The sequence below is a fragment of the Vulpes vulpes genome, chromosome 12 (assembly GCF_048418805.1).
Source record: "Vulpes vulpes isolate BD-2025 chromosome 12, VulVul3, whole genome shotgun sequence".
NCBI lineage: Eukaryota > Metazoa > Chordata > Mammalia > Carnivora > Canidae > Vulpes > Vulpes vulpes.
The window spans coordinates 20815001-20832604 of NC_132791.1; the positions used below are offsets into that span (position 1 = coordinate 20815001).

A 17604-nucleotide genomic window follows, 5' to 3' on the forward strand; every position below is an offset into this window, starting at 1 on the left:
AGAACAATGCTTGATGTATAGCAAACACTCAATTGTATTAATTATTGCCATGATGATGACAATTCAGCACTCTCCATTCTTCTGATGCAAAAACTGATCATGAGGAAAAGTCATCAATAAGGTAGCTGAAATAAGTGAAATCTATTGCAAAACAGTCAACACTCAGATGTGGCCAAACCTAAGAGAATGTGAAAATTCATCGTTTAAATGAGCTATTGATATAGATATGACAGTGAAAAAAAAGACCCAAAAGTAGAGGACAAATTAAAAATATAGATTTTGTCAGGATAAAGGTGCTTGTAGCTACTTTCTCTGTAGAAAGAAAAGAATTCAGAAACATCAATAAGCAACAACTGTACCATGTGCAATGTACCTAGTTTTACATTTAACTAAGGCACACTCACTCAGTAATGCTCTTAGTTGTTCAAAAATACACAAAGAATATGTGATCAGATAAATCTGCTCTCAGATTTTATAGTTAAATTTTGAAATAAAAAAAGTTAAAATATCTTGGTCATTGGCGAAAAACACAAGTATTCCATGCCACTCTTAAAGTTTATTATCTTTCTTCAGTTTACTCAAAGCTTACTTAATTTCTTTTTACCACAAGGTTTAAATAATAACAATCTCAGTGTCCTTACTAGCCTTTCCCGCTTGCTAAGAAAGTGGCTATCAGAAAGGAGAAACTTGGAGGAACAGAACTCTATAATTTGGGGAATCTCTAGCCACTTTAGTAGTGAATACATAAACCATGTACACAAGTGAAGAAAGGTCTTATTTCCTGCTGTCTAGCACCTTAACTCCCTCTTTCTATAGCTTTTGGCACACTCAGATCTCTCCTGTTTCTAAAAAAACCCCCCAAACTTCCTCTGAACAACAATTAAAACTCCAGCTGATTTCATTGTCTCTTTGGTACTGGTGCTGACATTCTGGGATTAACTGTGAACCAGTTCTCATACCTTCTATACCACATCGCTTTCCTAAACCCACTAGCAGGTACCAGAAGTTTTAAACTAGATTCAGAAGAGATAAAGTAAAGGTAAAATATTTTAAAATGGGAGTTCAGAACTTTATTTATAAACCAATTATACAAAGTCCATTATAAATAACAAATAGGTAGTAGGGGGATCCTTAGGTGGCTCAGCGGTTTAGCGCCTGCCTTAGGCCCAGGGAGTGATCCTGGAGTCCCAGGATCGAGTCCCACATCAGGCTCCCTGCATGGAGCCTGCTTCTCCCTCTGCCTCTGTCTCTGCCTCTCTCTCTCATGAATAAATAAATAAAATCTTTAAAAAAATAAATAGGTAGTAGAAGAAATCATTTTTTTAAAAAAGATTTTATTTATTCATTCATGAGAGAGAGAGAGAGAGAGAGAGAGGCAGAGACAGAAGCAGAGGGAGAAGCAGGCTCCATGCGTAGCCCGATGCGGCACTCGATCTCGGGACTGCGGGATCACACCCTGAGCCAAAGGCAGATGCTCAACCGCTGAGCCATCCAGGAGTCCCTAGAACAAATCATTTTATTACTACTGAAAGTAATCCAGATTCATCTTAACCAACTATATTAAACTCCTTTTATTTGTAATTATTCCCTGATATCCAGTTCTACTTCTCCAATTCTCAAGGGATTCCCTGGGAAAATTTCCTTTTCATTTTGTCCCAAAAATCTTACAGTATACAGGATATCCCAGGCATATAGTAATCATCTTTAGTTCCAAAGCTGTGCTGGTACTATGGTAGCTTTAGTCTAAAAACTTGTCCTTTTCTTAAAAAAAAAAAAAAAAAAAGAATGACATTAAATGTTATAAAAGGAATACATATTCATTATAAAGACAGAAAATACAGATAAACAAAAATTAAGTTACCTGTAATACTACCACCTGAGATTACTATTGCAAACATTTCAGAATATTTTATTCTACATTTTTTCTATATGCAAACAATAAACAACTGAAAAACAAAATTTAAAAAACAATACCATTTGCTACAGTTCTAAGAAAAATGAAGTACTTAGTATAAATCTAAATATGCAGAGAATGTATATAATGATAATTACAAAACTCTGGAAAAAAAAAAAACTCTGATAAGCGAATCTGAAGACCTAAATAAATGGAACACACATACTATGTTCATGGATGGAAGACTCAAAATATTAGAGTCCATTCTCTCCACAGTAATCAAGAGACTGAACACAATACCAATCAATGTCCTATCAAGATTTTTTTGGATTTACATAAGACTTATTCTAAAGCACACCTGGAACAGGAAAGGAACTAGAATAGTTAAACTAATTTTATAAAATAATAACAAGGTTTAAGAAATCATGTTATCTGATTTTTTAAAAAAGATTTTATTTATTTATTCATGATAGACATAGAGAGAGAGAGAGAGGCAGAGACACAGGCAGAGGGAGAAGCAGGCTCCATACTGGGAGCCTGACGTGGGACTCGATCCGGGGACTCCAGGATCGCGCCCTGGGCTGAGGGCAGGCGCTAAACTGCTGAGCCACCCAGGGATCCGTGTTATCTGATTTTAACACTTAATATAAAGCCATAAATAATCAGGACAGTGTGATACTGATGAGAGGAATAGATACTTAATGCAATAGAATAGACTCCAGAAATGAATCCACAGATATGGCCATTTAATCTTTGACAAAGAGGTAAAGCAACTCATTGGAGAAAGGAGTCTTTTCAATCAAGGTGATGAACAACTTATCATCCATACATAAAAAAATGAACCAACTTCACACTTTATAGAGAAATGAACTCAAAATGGATCACAGATCTGAATACAAAACATAAAACAATAAACATTTTGGAAAAATACACATTAGTCTTTGTAAACTGCAGTTAGATAAAGAGTGTTTAGGGACGCCTGAGTGGCTTGGTGGTTGGGTGTCTGCCTTCAGCTTAGGGTGTGATCCCAGGCTCCTGGGATTGAGTCCTGCATCAGGCTCCCTGCAAGGAGCCTGCTTCTCCCTCTGCCTATGTCTGTGCCTCTCTCACTGTGTCTCTCATGAATAAATAAATAAAATCTTAAAAAAAAAAAAAAAAGAGGGCAGTCCCGGTGGCGCAGCGGTTTAGTGCCACCTGCAGCCCAGGGTGTGATCCTGGAGACCATGGATCAAGTCCCACATCAGGCTCCTTGCATGGAGCCTGCTTCTCCCTCTGCCTGTGTCTCTGCCACCCCCCCCCCTCTGTGTTTCTCATGAGTAAATAAATAAATAAATCTTTAAAAAAGAAAGAAAGAAAGAAAATAAACACCATAATTAAAAACTAGGAAAGGATCTGGACACTTAACCAAAAAGAACATAAGGATAGCAAATAAGCACATGAAAAGATATTCAACGTTTTTAGCCATTAGGCAAATGCAAACTAAACAGGACAGATACTACACAACTATTAGAATGTCTAAAATAAAAAATACCAACAATATCAAATGCTGATGAGGATACAGAACAATTGGACTTCTCACTTTGCTGGCAGGAATGCAAAATGGTTCAGCCGCTCTGGACAACAATATGGCAGCTTCTTATAAAGTTAAACATACATAGAACCAGCAATCTCCACCTAGAAATTTACCTTAAAGAAACGAAAACTATGTTCACACATAAACTATAAACAAATATTCATAGCAGCCTTGTTTGTAATAGTCAGCAACTATAAACAACTCAAATGTTCTTCAATGGATAAATGGATAAACAAACTGTAATACATCCATACAATGGTATGCTACAAAGGAATACACTACATGGAACAACATAGATGAAACCTCCTAGATATCATATAAGTGGAAGAAGCTGGTAAAGCTTCTTTGAGCTTTGTAAAGCTCAAAACTTTACAATGGTATGACTTCATTTACATGAATGAAATACCATTTTACTCTTGAGAAAACAAACGATAGTAATGGAGAATGAATTAATGGTTGCCACAAGCTTTGGATGAAGAAGGGTGTGACTATACAGAGATAGCATGAAGGAGTTTTTTTGGGGTGATTAAACTGTTCTGTATTCTGATTATGGTGGGGTTTATGTGAATCTATTCCTTTTTTTTTTTTAAAGATTTTATTTATTTATTCATGAAAGACAGAGAGAGAGAGAGGCAGAGACACAGGCAGAGGGAGAAGCAGGCTCCATGCAGGGGGCCCAATGTGGGACTCGATCCTGGGTCTGCAGGATCAGGCCTGGGAGCTGAAGGCAGTGCTAAACTGCTGAGCCACCCAGGCTGCCCAGGTTTATGTGAATCTATACATATTCATATAACTGAACACCAAAAGAAAAAAAGTCAATTTTACTATTAAAGAAAGGAGAATGAGGTGCCAGGCTGGCTCAGTCAATAGAGTATGTGTCTCTTGATCTTGGGATTCTAAATTTGAGCCCCATGTTGGGTGTAGAGATTAAAAATATAATCTTAAAAAAAAGAACGAATATAGGCTAGATTGGTTACTGACGATACCATTTCTAAAATGTTTATAAGCAGTAATAGAATATTGCACATTAAATATCAAGGTAAAAAATAATAAAACGAGGGGATCCCTGGGTGACTCAGCAGTTTAGCGCCTGCCTTCGGCCCAGGGCATGATCCTGGAGTCTCAGGATCCAGTCCCACGTCGGGCTCCCTGCATGGAGCTTGCTTCTCCCTCTGCTTTTGTCTCTGCCTCTCACTCTCTCTGTGCCTCTCATGAATAAATAAATAAAATCTTTTAAAAAAATTATAAAATGAATATATGTGCACTATAAAAATATAAGGAATAGTGGGGTACCTGGGTGGCACACTTAATTGAGCATCCAACTCTTGATTTTGGCTCAGGTCGTGATCTCAGGGTCAAGAGATTGAGGTGTCTACTTGCAAATTTTTTTCCCCTCTCCTTCTGCCTCTCCCCACCATGCTTTCTCTCACTCTCTCTAAAGTAAATAAATAAAAACCTTTAAAAAATATATTTATATATAAAGAAATTTAAAAAACCTATAATTCTTGACATAGTTACAGTAAACATTTTGGAATTTTTTAAAAAAGATTTTATTTATTTTTTCATGAGAGACACACAGGAGAGGCAGAGACATAGTCAGAAGGAGAAGTAGACTTCTCGCAGAAAGCCCAATGCAGGACTCAATCCTCGGACCCTGGGATCATGCCCTGAGCTGAAGGCAGATGCTCAATTGCTGAGCCACCCAGGTGTCCCTAGAATATTTCATTCCAAATTTTTTTCCTTGCAAATCTATATATATAAATATGTGTATTTATAAGGAAATAGGATTATATTGCATATACTGTTTTGTAATTTATGCATTTCACTTAATGTACGAGTAACTTTGATTTCAATATTAATTTTTATATCATTTAAAAATTTTTAAAAAGTGTTATTTTATTATTTATATTAGAGGGAGGGGGAGGGCAGAAGGAGATGGGAAAAAAAGTAGACTGTGTTGAGTGTGGAGCCGGATGTGAGTTCAGTCTCACGACCCTGAGATCTGAAAACCACGAGTCCGAAACCAAGAGTCCAATGCTTAACCAACTGCGCCACCCAGGTGCCCCTTACATTGTTTTTTAAATAGCTGAAGAGTATTCCATTATATGGGATGTACTGTTAAGTTGCTTAAGTGAGCTAGGATGTTAAATTTGGGGGTTGCTTCTAATTATCTTTATTATAAACAATTCTGAGATGAATATTTTTATAGATGTACCTTTGAAAACATCCATCACTGAACTCCAGAAAGGTGATTCAAATGTACATCCGTGTCTAGCACAACTTCTCTAACATTATTCTAAAACATTTTTCTTTCTATTTGTAAGAGCTTTTTCTATATTATAACTATCCTATCATGTATTTTATAAAAGCCTTTCCCAAGTTGTGGTCTGTCATTTAATTTCATTAATGGTCTCTTTGGATGGACATTTTTTTAAAAGTTACATCTATTCTCCCTTTTCTTTTATGGTCTCTGACATTGGCGTCTTTGTTTTCTAATAAGAGCACTTAATCCATTTATTTATTGTGATAATTGATATGTCTGGTCCTATTTTATCCTCATACTTGTGTTTTTATGCATTCTTGCTGCTTCCATTTTTTCCTATCACTTGATATTTTTCTTTTACCTCATTTTAAATTAGTAATCTAAAATTTATATGGCTTATTTTTCTTCTTGTAATTAAAACAAGCTTCATTTTATTGCAATTATCTATGATCTACCATATAGCTTTCAAATTACATTTTTGAAAGAATTTTTTCTAATATTAATAAGTTTAAAAACAGATCAGTAGGAAATATTCATACATGTACATTATGCTTCCTAGTTTCAGTGTTCATTGCTGCTAATTTTATTCTGATTTTTTCATTAAATTCATAAATGAACAACAGCTTGGCCATGTCATCTATTTTTCTCAGAATGCTCTACCCTCTAGGGATTGCTCTACTGCCTTCTGGCATTTAGTATTGCACAGGAGAAGTTTGATGCAAGCTTGATGTTGTGTGTGTGTGTGTGTGTGTGTTTCCTGTCTGGATGTCTGTGTGATTTTCGTTTGTATGACATTAAGACATTTCACTAGCATATGTCTAGCTGTGGGATTTTTTTCTCTCACATATTGGGTGCATGCTCTCTTAATCAGAATTTTTGTTCATTTTGCTTTGGATCACTTCTTCTCTACTCACAATGTGAAAACTGAATTGGGATTTTCTTAATTTTCCTCCTATTTCTTATAATGAGTTTATTTCATTTGGGGTCATGTCTGATTCATTTTTTAATCTACCAGTTCCTTCATATATGCCTTAAGTTTTTTCTATCAGCTCATCCTAAAATTTTTTTTTTTTAAAAAAAGAGAGACATGTCAATCTGGCTAGTATTGGGTACTGAGGTGGTATCTGTCAAGGACTGTATAGGTCTCTGATAAACCACTCATGGAAAAATTTAGTTTTCTCAGAGGTCTGGCTTGTGAGGAATAGGGAGGGAGTTTTAATTATAAAGGTCTGCAAAGTATGGATGGTTTATCCCAATGAAAACTGTTATCTACTTCATTAAAAGACCATTCCGATTGTCCCAGATTCTTATAAATGTAAGGCTGTACAACATGGCAAGATCACACTTGTTATTAAGTTGAAATCTTACAGAAATCATGATCTTTTTGTAAACAAAGGAAACAATACAATAAAAAGACAAAGGCAAAGCTAATGGCATGTCTCCTAGCCCTCTTCCAATCCATTATCCAAATCCTGATAATGGATCTAATGTTAAAAATCTAATGTTAGTAGCCTACCAGCTTGCTACGCATTCTTCTATCTCTTTTGTTAATAAATGAATATATTATATATATATACACATATGTATTTTGTTCAAAATATACATACATACATATATGTATGTATATATACGTACAAGCACAAAGCTCATTTTTTAAAAAATATTTTGTTATTTTTTTTTAAAAGATTTTATTTATTTATTCATGAGAGACACAGAGAGAGAGGCAGACCCATAGGCAGAGAGAGAAGCAGGCTCCCCATGGGGAGCCCAATGCAGGACTTGATCCCAGTACCTCAGGATCACAACCTGAGCCAAAGGCAGATGCCCAACCACTGAGCCACCCAGGTGCCCTATTTGTTATTATTATTTTTAAGTAATCGCTACACTCAATGTGGGGCTTGAACTCACGGCCCCAAGACCAAGAGTCATGTACTCCACCAACCAAGCCATCCAGGTGCCACTCATTTTGTTTTTTACTGAAATAGAATCATTCTACAGACATCTGTAAATTTTCAAGAGGAAACAGGTGTACCTTTTAAATGGAATACCTAAGTAATTTAATTAGTACAAAATTGAAGAAAACAGTGCTGTCTTTAAGATGAGTAAACTGGCAAAGAGATGTCCATAATTAAGTCCTTGAATACTTTTACAGGTTGAAAATCATTCTTAGTTGCTGTATTTTCCTTCACTATGGACAATTTGAGGGAGATTATTAGAATTCAGAAAACTGTATGAGGGGCGCCTGGGTGACTGAGTTGTTAGTTAAGCATCTGACTTTGACTCAGGTTGTGATCTTGGGGTCCAGTCCTGGTATCAAGCTCCAAGTCAGGCTCCATGTTCAGAGCGGAGAGTCCACTTCTCTCTCTCCCTCTCCCCGCCTCCCCCGCCCCCAGCTCATGTGTGGCCTTTCTCTCTCTCAGATAAATAAATTAAAAAAAAAAAAAAGAAAGAGAAAGAAAACTATGAGATTTATATAGTCCAGGGAAGGTGACCTTAGTCTGTAATGCTTGGTAAATAAAACTTTTAGCCTTCTGGGTGTTAATGAGAATCTAATTTCCTCAATTTCATTCCCCAAATTCATAACTTAGATAACTATGTCCCAGCCTTTGTCCTCTTATTGGACCTAACAGTCAAATTCAAGTCCAACTTTATATGGGCTTTTATACTTGGACTGAAAATTAAAAAAAAAAAAAAAAAAAAAGAAAGAAAAAGAAAAAGAAAGAAAAAAAGAAAAGGTGAGGGGTATAATGAGTTTTAAATTGAATACACTTCCCAGTGGTCTGCTTTTGCATTTCTCAAAGACTCATGTCTTCCCAATGTGACTGCACTGAAAAGTTCATACCTAAGTCCCATAAAAATCTCAATGAAAAACTAAAGTTTATTTATTTCTTTAATTTTTAGGGCTGTTAATTTTGGTAGACTATAAGGAGACAATCCTTCCCCTGTTTTGGTGGAAGTCAGGGATCTGGAGAAAGGGAACTGTCTTTATCCTCCACAGTTATTCTTATAATTTTTATAAAGAAAATGTAAACCTGCTCTCAGTCTGCTAGGTCTACTGAAAGTGACTAGTGTTAAGTAATGAAGCATATGCTACAGGGAGAGTTGCAGAAACTGGGGGAAATTGTATAGGTTAGTCACAGATGACTTGAAAGGATACCATTTAGTACAATTTCAAAATAAGGACTGGTTCTCCTTCAAACTATAACCATGTTAAATTACACACCTTCAGTTAAAACCTTCTACCCTCTAAGGTTATTTCTATATATATATATTTTCTTAGTAACTATATATATAAAACCATGAAAAGTTTCAGATATTCATTTATTAGGTGGTTTGGGAACAGTTCCAATGAATTATTAATTACTAATTCCAGGATTTACTCCCTGAACAATGAACACATATGAATTTTCACTAACATTATCATGAGTTTTGCATATACCAATCAAGAGGATAAGAGACCTCCAAGCACAGAATCTACTTAACTTCCTTGGGGGTATTCTGGTCTCTCAGGTAAATAAGCCTATTCAACAATTATTTTTTATTAAGCAAATCAATCAATCCTAGTCATGACCCATTGGTCTAATGTTATGTTTAAACAACATGAAAATGCTATAAAAGAGAAATAAAGTATTCTAACCCAAGTCATATTTTTTCTTTATATTCAAGTTATAATATTAAGGTGTCAGCAGAACTACATACTTATATGAACATTCATACCAATCTATTACAATGATATACTTTTTGTCTTGACATCAGTTAAGTTTGGCAGGAAAATTAGTTTATGATTATTTGAATTGTAAAAGATTATCAGAATTTTAGTTTTATTTTTCCTTTCCTTGAATCTTTTTAAGGCACTGAAAAAGATGATATATTTCATCACAAAGTGATAGATGAGAATTTTTCCATATGAAAGCTGAGGGTTGATAAACCAAAAACACAAGACTGCATCAATACTTATAATAGTAATTTCAAATGAAGACATTGAAGAAAATACTAAAGAAAGTCGAACGGCTTCTTAAGGTAGTGGGAGGGAAAATAAGAAAAAGGATTTCCTTTGCCTTACATATCTCATTTTATTTTATGCATACTATAGGTATTACAGCTTTTGGAAAACTTGTTGAAACTTGATTTAAATATTATTGAGAGATGCCTAACTCTTAATGAGTCAAGCTGAGAATTTCCAAGCCTGTACATCAATGTGCAGGATCTGACAACTTTCACAACATGACTGAATGGTAGGTAGGTAAGTGGGGTCTGTTGCCCCTAATTCACTAATTTGCTTATTCAATAACCTTGCTGAGCTCCTATATGGATGAAGCACTCCACCAGAATCTGGAGATACATCATTGAACATATCTGAAAACAGACACAGAGTTTACATTCTAAATAGGCGAGCCAGAAAAATACACAGAGTGTATGATACAAGCGTTACAGAGGAAAACAAGGCACAGGGAATGTTGGAGGTACTATTTTAATTAAGGTGGTCAGGGAAGGCCTGTCCACAAAGGAGATATTTGTGTAAAGGTATGAAGGAGATGAGTCATTGTGAATACCTGGATACCTAGCACAGAGAACAGCAGGTAGGGGCAAGAATATATTTGGTCTTTTAAGGAAAAGCAACAAGACCAGGTAGAGTAAGCAAAGGATTACTATAGGAAATGTGGTCAAGAAGCTAGATCACATATGGCCTCATTGGTGATTACTCTGGGAGAGACTCAAAGTCATATTTAAGGTTTTTGGATAGAGGATTGATATAATCTGTTATGTTTTAAAAGGATTACTCTGGATACCTGGGCTGGCCAAGTCAGTAGAGCATGCATGATCTTGGGGTTGTAAATTAAAGTCCCACATTGGATGCAGAGATTACTTAAAAATAAAATCTTTAGGGGTGCCTGGGTGGTTCAGTCAGTCAAGCATCTGACTCTTGGTTTTGGCACAGGTCATGATATCAGGGTTTGAGATTGAGCCCCAAGCTGCACTCTGCACTGGGCATGGAGCCTGCTTAAGATCCTCTCTCTCCTTCTTCCTCTGTCCTTCCTCCCCAACTTTTCTAAAAATAAAATAAATAAAATCAAATCTAAATAAATAAATAAATAAATAAATAAATAGATAAATAGGATTACTCTAACCAACTATGAAAATTGAATATAAAGGGACAAGGAGGCAGGGAACCACTCCAGGAAGCTATTAGAATAATCCAGGCAGTAGACGCTCACTTATGCTTATGCTAGGGGGATAGCGGTAGAAATGAAAAGTGGTCAAATTCTGTGAATCATTCTTTCCAGGGTTAAAGCAATGCATTAAATTATGATATAATAGAAAAGTGGCTCTCCATGAGTGGAAGAGATAGTTCAAGGAGAAATAGTTCAAGAATGGCTCCAAAAAGGAGAAACAGTCCAAGAATGGCTATAGATGTCCTTCCTCAATCTGCCTTGTCTTTGAATATAAGAGCAGGAAGGCAAGCATATAAGTGCTCAGAAGATACTGACCTGTGTGTATGTTTCAAGCCATATGATCACAGGAAAATTCCCTTAGCCTGGATCAAGGGTTCCTATGGCATTACTTTAGAGTTGATATTTCCAGAAACAAGTGACATGTTTTTATAGGCACATTTTCTTGGCTCCCTCCTATGGTGTAAGTCTTTTTTTTTTTTTTTTTTAATTTATTCATGAGAGGCAGAGACATAGGCAGAGGGAGAAGCAGGTTCTTGATAGGGAGCCCGATGTGGGACTTGATCCCAGAACTCCAGGATCACGCCCTGAGCCAAAGGCAGATGCTCAACTGCTGAGCCACCCAGGCATCCCGGTCTAAGTCATTTTTTACACCTGTCAGATATCTATTACTTGCAAGTCACCAAGCTTAGTCTTTTGATATTCTCTCACTTAATTTTCACCATCCTGGTGTCCTTTCCATCACATCACTTTTATGCTGTTCTTTCACATGTCTACCTTTCTTATACTCTGAGCTACTTGAAGGCAGGGACCATGACTTATTCATCTTTATTTCTTTAGTACTTGGAATATTGCCTGGTATGTAGTAGGCAACCAGCAAATTTTTGATAAACAAATATAAAAAGTTTATTTGGGTGATTAAACGGTAGAAGTATTTTTGAATAAATGTACACCTAATCACTATTACACAAAACAAAATGAATTAAGGAAGTCTTTAATTCAAAAACTTGATTCAGTTATTCAGCTCAATAATTGTGTTTAATTTTTAAGAGATTTTATTTATTCATGAGAGACACAAGGGGGAGGGCAGAGATATAGGCAGAGGGAGAAGTGGGTTCCTCACAGGGAGCCCGATGAGGGACTCGATCCTGGAGCCTGGGATCACACCCTGAGCTGAAGACAGATGCTCAACCGCTGAACCACCCAGGTGTCCCAATAATTGTGTTTCAATCAGTCTTATTTCTGGTCAGTAGTTATCTGAATAAAAGTAGGGAAAGGATAAGAGGAAAAAGGCATATGTATACCATTCTATGTTTCTTGGAGTTGACTAAAGATAAGATAAATGCCCTTTTCTTAAATAACTACCTGGATAAAAACTATATTCAATAACTGTTCACTTATTATATAAGCATGAAGTGATAACTACAAGACATTTGTACCAGATACTTTACATTTCCTACTGGAAATCCTCAATATTAAACTAACTTAAAAAACAAAAATCACATTGGGGCATCGGGTAGCCTAGTTTGTTGGGCAGCCAGCTCTTGATTTTGGCTCAGGTCACGATCTTGGGATCATAGGATTGAGCCCCACAGTGGGCTCTGTGCTCAGTGCAAAATCTGCTTGTCTCTCTTCCTGCTCTCTCCACTCCTCAAATAATTACATAAAATCTTATTTAAAAAAATCACCAAAATTAAACAGATACTAGTTTTCTATTTTATGTATATATTTCTTGAAGAAACATTTACTGATCACTGATGTCTGTGAAAGTCTACAGTTTATATTGAGTTCTCATTTTTAAAAGAAACTTTTGGGCTGCTAAAGTTTACTATGTTGCTGATACTTAAGAGAGCATGTTTTCACACCATCAAATGTTTAAAGAAGGGAATCAAGTGAAATATGTCCTACAAATTCTTTTTTCCCACTGCATTTAAAAACCTGACTTGAAGGAGTGACTCTAATGCTGAGCTTTCTACTAGTGGATGGTATTTGGTTTTTGTGCTTGATGATTAAATTAAAGGAGTTACTGCTAGGACTGGGAGAGAGAGGATTAAGCAAGAATTTGAAAAAAAAAGTTGCTGAAGGAAGAAAATTTAGGAAGTTTGGATTTGTTATACCAAAAACTGATGAACTCAGTCATTATGCTTTAATGGAAAAGGGTGACAGCTCAAAAATCAGTAAAGACTGCTGAGACCAGGATCATCTCTTATTCTACATATAAGTATTGTTTTCTGGGGGAGCCTGGGTGGCTCAGTGGTTGAGCTTCTGCCTTTGGCTAAGGTCGTGATCCCGGGGTACTGGGACTGAGTCCCGCATCAGGCTCCCTGCAAGGAGCCTACTTCTCCCTCTGCCTATGTCTCTGCTTGTCTCTATGTGTCTCTCATGAATTAAAAAAAAAAAAAAAAAAAAAAAAAGTACGTTCTCTGGTACCACAGACATTGCTCTTTGGCTGAAAATCAACATTGTATGCTTCCCTGCTGATCCTCAGAGGTTGTTTAAAGGGCTGAAAACTTAAACCATTACTTCTTTTTATTTGGAAAAAAAAATTTTTTTTAAAGATTTTATTTATTTATTCATGAGAAATGCACAGAGAGAGAGGCAGAGACACAGGCAGAGGGAGAAGTAGGCTCCCTCAGGGAGCCCAGTGTGGGACTCGATCCTGGGACTCCAGGATCATGCCCTGTGCCAAAGGCAGATGCTCAGCCACTGAGCCACTCAGGCATTCATGGAAAATTTTTTCATCTGTTTTATAAATATTGAGATTTTAAATATAATATCTGCATGCTTAAGATAGAAATTTGAGGGATCTTTGGAGCAGGAGTTAAACTGACAACTCCTAGAATGTTAGCAGGTGAGTTTCCTCCATGTACATTTATGAAGCATAGCATCACTTTAACTTTGAGACCTTGGGGAAAGCTTAACCTTACAGTGTTTAAGTTTTCTTCTTCTTTTTAAAATTTATTTATTTGAGAGAGAGAGCATTAGTAGAAGGGGCAGGAGGAGAGGAAGAGAGAATTTCAAGCAAACTCTGCACTGAGTGTGGAACCAGACACAAGGCTCATCTTATAATCTGAGCTGAAACCATGAGTGGGATGCTTAATCGATTGTGCTCCCATTGTAAAATGGAAGCATTAAACAGTATCTATCTTGTACAGTAGTTGTGATGATTACATAAATGACACAATCACAAATATCTACTGAGCACCTATTATGTGCTGAGAATACAACAGTGAACAAAGTACTCCCCCTTCCCTAGTTAGTAATGCATTTAGCACAGTGCTTAAACCACTGTAATTAATTATAGTTATTATTATCTTGGAAATGTCGGATATATCTTACAGAATGAGATTATGTGTGTAAGACATGTTCACACATTTTAAAATTTTCTGTATATTTAAGGGGTGCCTGCGTGGCTCAGTCGGTTGAGCATCCAACTTCTAATTTTGGCTCAGGTCTTGATCTCAGGGGTCATAAGAAAGACTGAGTCCCCCCCCCCCCCCCAAAAGACTGAGCCTATGTTTGCCTTCACGCTGAGCAGGAAATCTGCTTCTTTTCTTCTCCTTCCTGTATGTGCTCTCTCTGAAATAAATAAATAAATAAATCTTTTTAAAAAATTTTAAAAATAAAGTTTTCTGTATGTTTAAAAATTGTTGACAAGAGGAGAATCTGTGGCACTCAGAATTGGGATTCTTTCCACACTGCAGATTCTCTTTCCTTTGGAAGTTATCATTGATACAGGTTAACTTTAGCAGGCCTTGAGCCATCTTTCTATCCTTTACATTATAAAACTCTGGAATTTTAACCAAATTACTATTATGCAGTAGTTAACATATGAAGCATTTTCCAAGCAGGGTTCAGGAAAATTCATTACAGCACAAATATGAATATGACTCATCAGTTTTTGTAACAGATTCTCTTTGTACATATAACTGGTACTCTGGCATTACAGAGATCAGTGGTGTGGCTACAGGGATGTATAAAGTAAAAATGGAAGTGTCTTAATCTCTTTAACTGATAAGAAGGTAGGGTACCTATAATAACCCAGGGCTTCAGAAATCCTCTGTGAGGGATCCCTGGGTGGCGCAGCGGTTTAGCGCCTGCCTTTGGCCCAGGGCGCGATCCTGGAGACCCAGGATCGAATCCCACGTTGGGCTCCCGGTGCATGGAGCCTGCTTCTCCCTCTGCCTATGTGTCTCTGCCCCTCTCTCTCTCTTTCTCTCTCTCTCTCTCTGTGACTATCACAAATAAATAAAAATTAAAAAAAAAAAAAAAAAAGAAATCCTCTGTGAATGAGCAGCGAGTCCAGCAGGTGGGAAGATGAAAATGACAAAGAAGGGAAGATAGTACTGTCTGAGGGTATGGGCCTTAAATAAACCTGAATCATCCACATAAAGAGGGAGGAGTAATGTCTTAGAGGCAGCCATAGTGGGCAAGAAAGACTTTCGTCCTAATCAACCTAATTCTGGTACGTAGGTCAGGAAAGAGTGGGCAGCAAGCATTTGAGAGGGTTGCAGGGAAAACAATATTTTCTGTGGAGGGCCAGGTTTTGAGACAAATTTAAAGCATGTACGGGACTGGATGAATTGTTCCAGCAACCTGAGGCCAGAAGGATTCTGCTTCTAAGTGAATTCTCATGAAGCACTTCTGGGATGGTGGAAGGACTATAAGCTTCTTCAGATGGGGTCAGTGAAGTCCAGGTTTGATTGAGCTCCAAGAGAATCCTATACATGGCGGGTAGACTAGAAAAAGATCAATTATTGTCCAGAGCCTTCACCATGTAATTACAAAAAAAAACAAAAAACAAAAAAAAAAACCCCAAAAAAACAAAAACCCCCCCAACACCCAACAGTTAGATCTTGGCAGATTTAGGGGAAAGGATGCTGCCTTCTCTGAAGTCGGCCACAGCCTAACACTATCTTAAAAACTTACATTCACTGAGGCTATTATTAATCCTCAAGGCCATTTTAGATAAAGAGTTTAGCATATATTCGAGGCCAAAATTAAGAAGTTAAGCAGAATGGACTACAGATTTAATTCAGAGCTGATTATATACCCTTTTACAAATTATTCTTAACTGTTCTGTACTACAGTTTCTTATTAAAAAAAAAAAGTGCTCATGATAATATCTGAGACCCTTCTGTTATCACAGGCAAATAAGACCATATTTGTAAGAGCTTTTCAGAAGAAAAGAGTAAAGAAATATGCTATTAAGTGTAACTGCCAAACTAGAAAATCTGCCTAAAAAATTATAATTGACAGTGTAATGCAGAGTACAGTACTATAAAACTAGGACAATTTAGGATTTTTATTTTTAAGACATAGTAAATATTAAGAATAAGTTTAAGCTACTTAAAAAAAAAGATTTTATTTATTTATTTGAGAGCTAGTGAGCAAGTTAGCGAGTGAGCGTGAGCAGGGGAAGGGGCAGAGGCAGAGAATCTGGAGCCCCATGTGGGGTTCAGTCTCACAACCCAAAGATCATGACCTGTGCTGACACCAAGAGTTGGATGCTTAACCAACTGAGCCACCCAGGTGCCCAATCTATTTTTTTTTTAAAGATTTAATTATTTTACATAGTCTCTACACCCAGCATAGGGCTTGAACACACAACCCCAAGATCAAGAGTCATAAGCTCTATGGACTGAGCCAGTCAGGCACCCCAGTTTAAGCTTCTTTGTAATGAAATAACAGCTTCTATCTCTTCATCTAATCTTGAGAGCCACATGTTAGCCAACATCACTAGTTGCCTAAGAAATACAATTAAAAACAGTAAGATATCATTTTCTCCTTACCTCATTGGCCAAAATTTTAAAAGATCAATCATAGGGTTGAGAGCATTCCTTTTTCTAAGATTTTTATTTATTTGAAAGAAAGCACACGTAAGAGTATGCTTGAGCAGGAAGAGGGGCAGAGGAAGGGGGAGAAGAAGACTCCTTGCTGAGTAGGGAGACCAATGGGGCTAGCTAGATCCCAGGATCCTGAGACCATAACCTGAGCCAATGGTGGATGCTTAACTGAAGGCAGGCGCTTAATGGACTGAGCCACCCAGATGCCCTGTTGAGAGCACTCTTAAAAACATGTGGCAGGTGGATATATTGGTACCACCATTTATCTAGTTATTTAGTTATTTATTATTATTATTTTTTAAAGATTTTATTTTTAAGTAATCTCTACACTCAACATGGGGCTTGAACTTACAACTCCAAGATCAAGAGTTACATACTCTACTGACTGAGCCAGTCAGGCATCCCCATTGCTTTTAAAAGAGCAATCTGACAATATTTATCCAGATATAAATGTACATATCCTTTAATTACACAATCCCACTTGGAATCCAATTTACTGAAATAATCTTGCACACATCCACACCCTTATACAAATATATACTGTAGCACTGTTTGCTTAAAAAAATGGGTTTTAACTATAAATCTAGATATATTGGTAGAGAACTTGCTAGGTAAATTGGTATATCCATATGGTGGAATAAAAGTTAGCCATTGGACAGGTAGATCTTTATGAGTTAATGTAGAGATGCATTCATAAGGAATTAAAGCAGAAAAAAATCAGGTAGTAGGACAATGTACAGGATAGTGACCTTATTTTTATTGTTTAAAAAGACACTTTAGAAATTATAATCTAGAACTGATATATTTACATGAGAAACATATATACCAAACATTCATATTCTACTATGTTTTTTTTT

At 36.6% G+C, this 17604-nt stretch overlaps 1 protein-coding gene across 2 annotated transcripts in view; it reads right to left on the reverse strand.

Annotated features, from left to right (window-relative positions):
• The window catches only part of ZCCHC7 (zinc finger CCHC-type containing 7), a 249522-nt gene that overhangs the window by 32474 nt on the left and 199444 nt on the right, over window positions 1–17604 (reverse strand). The window lies entirely within an intron of this gene.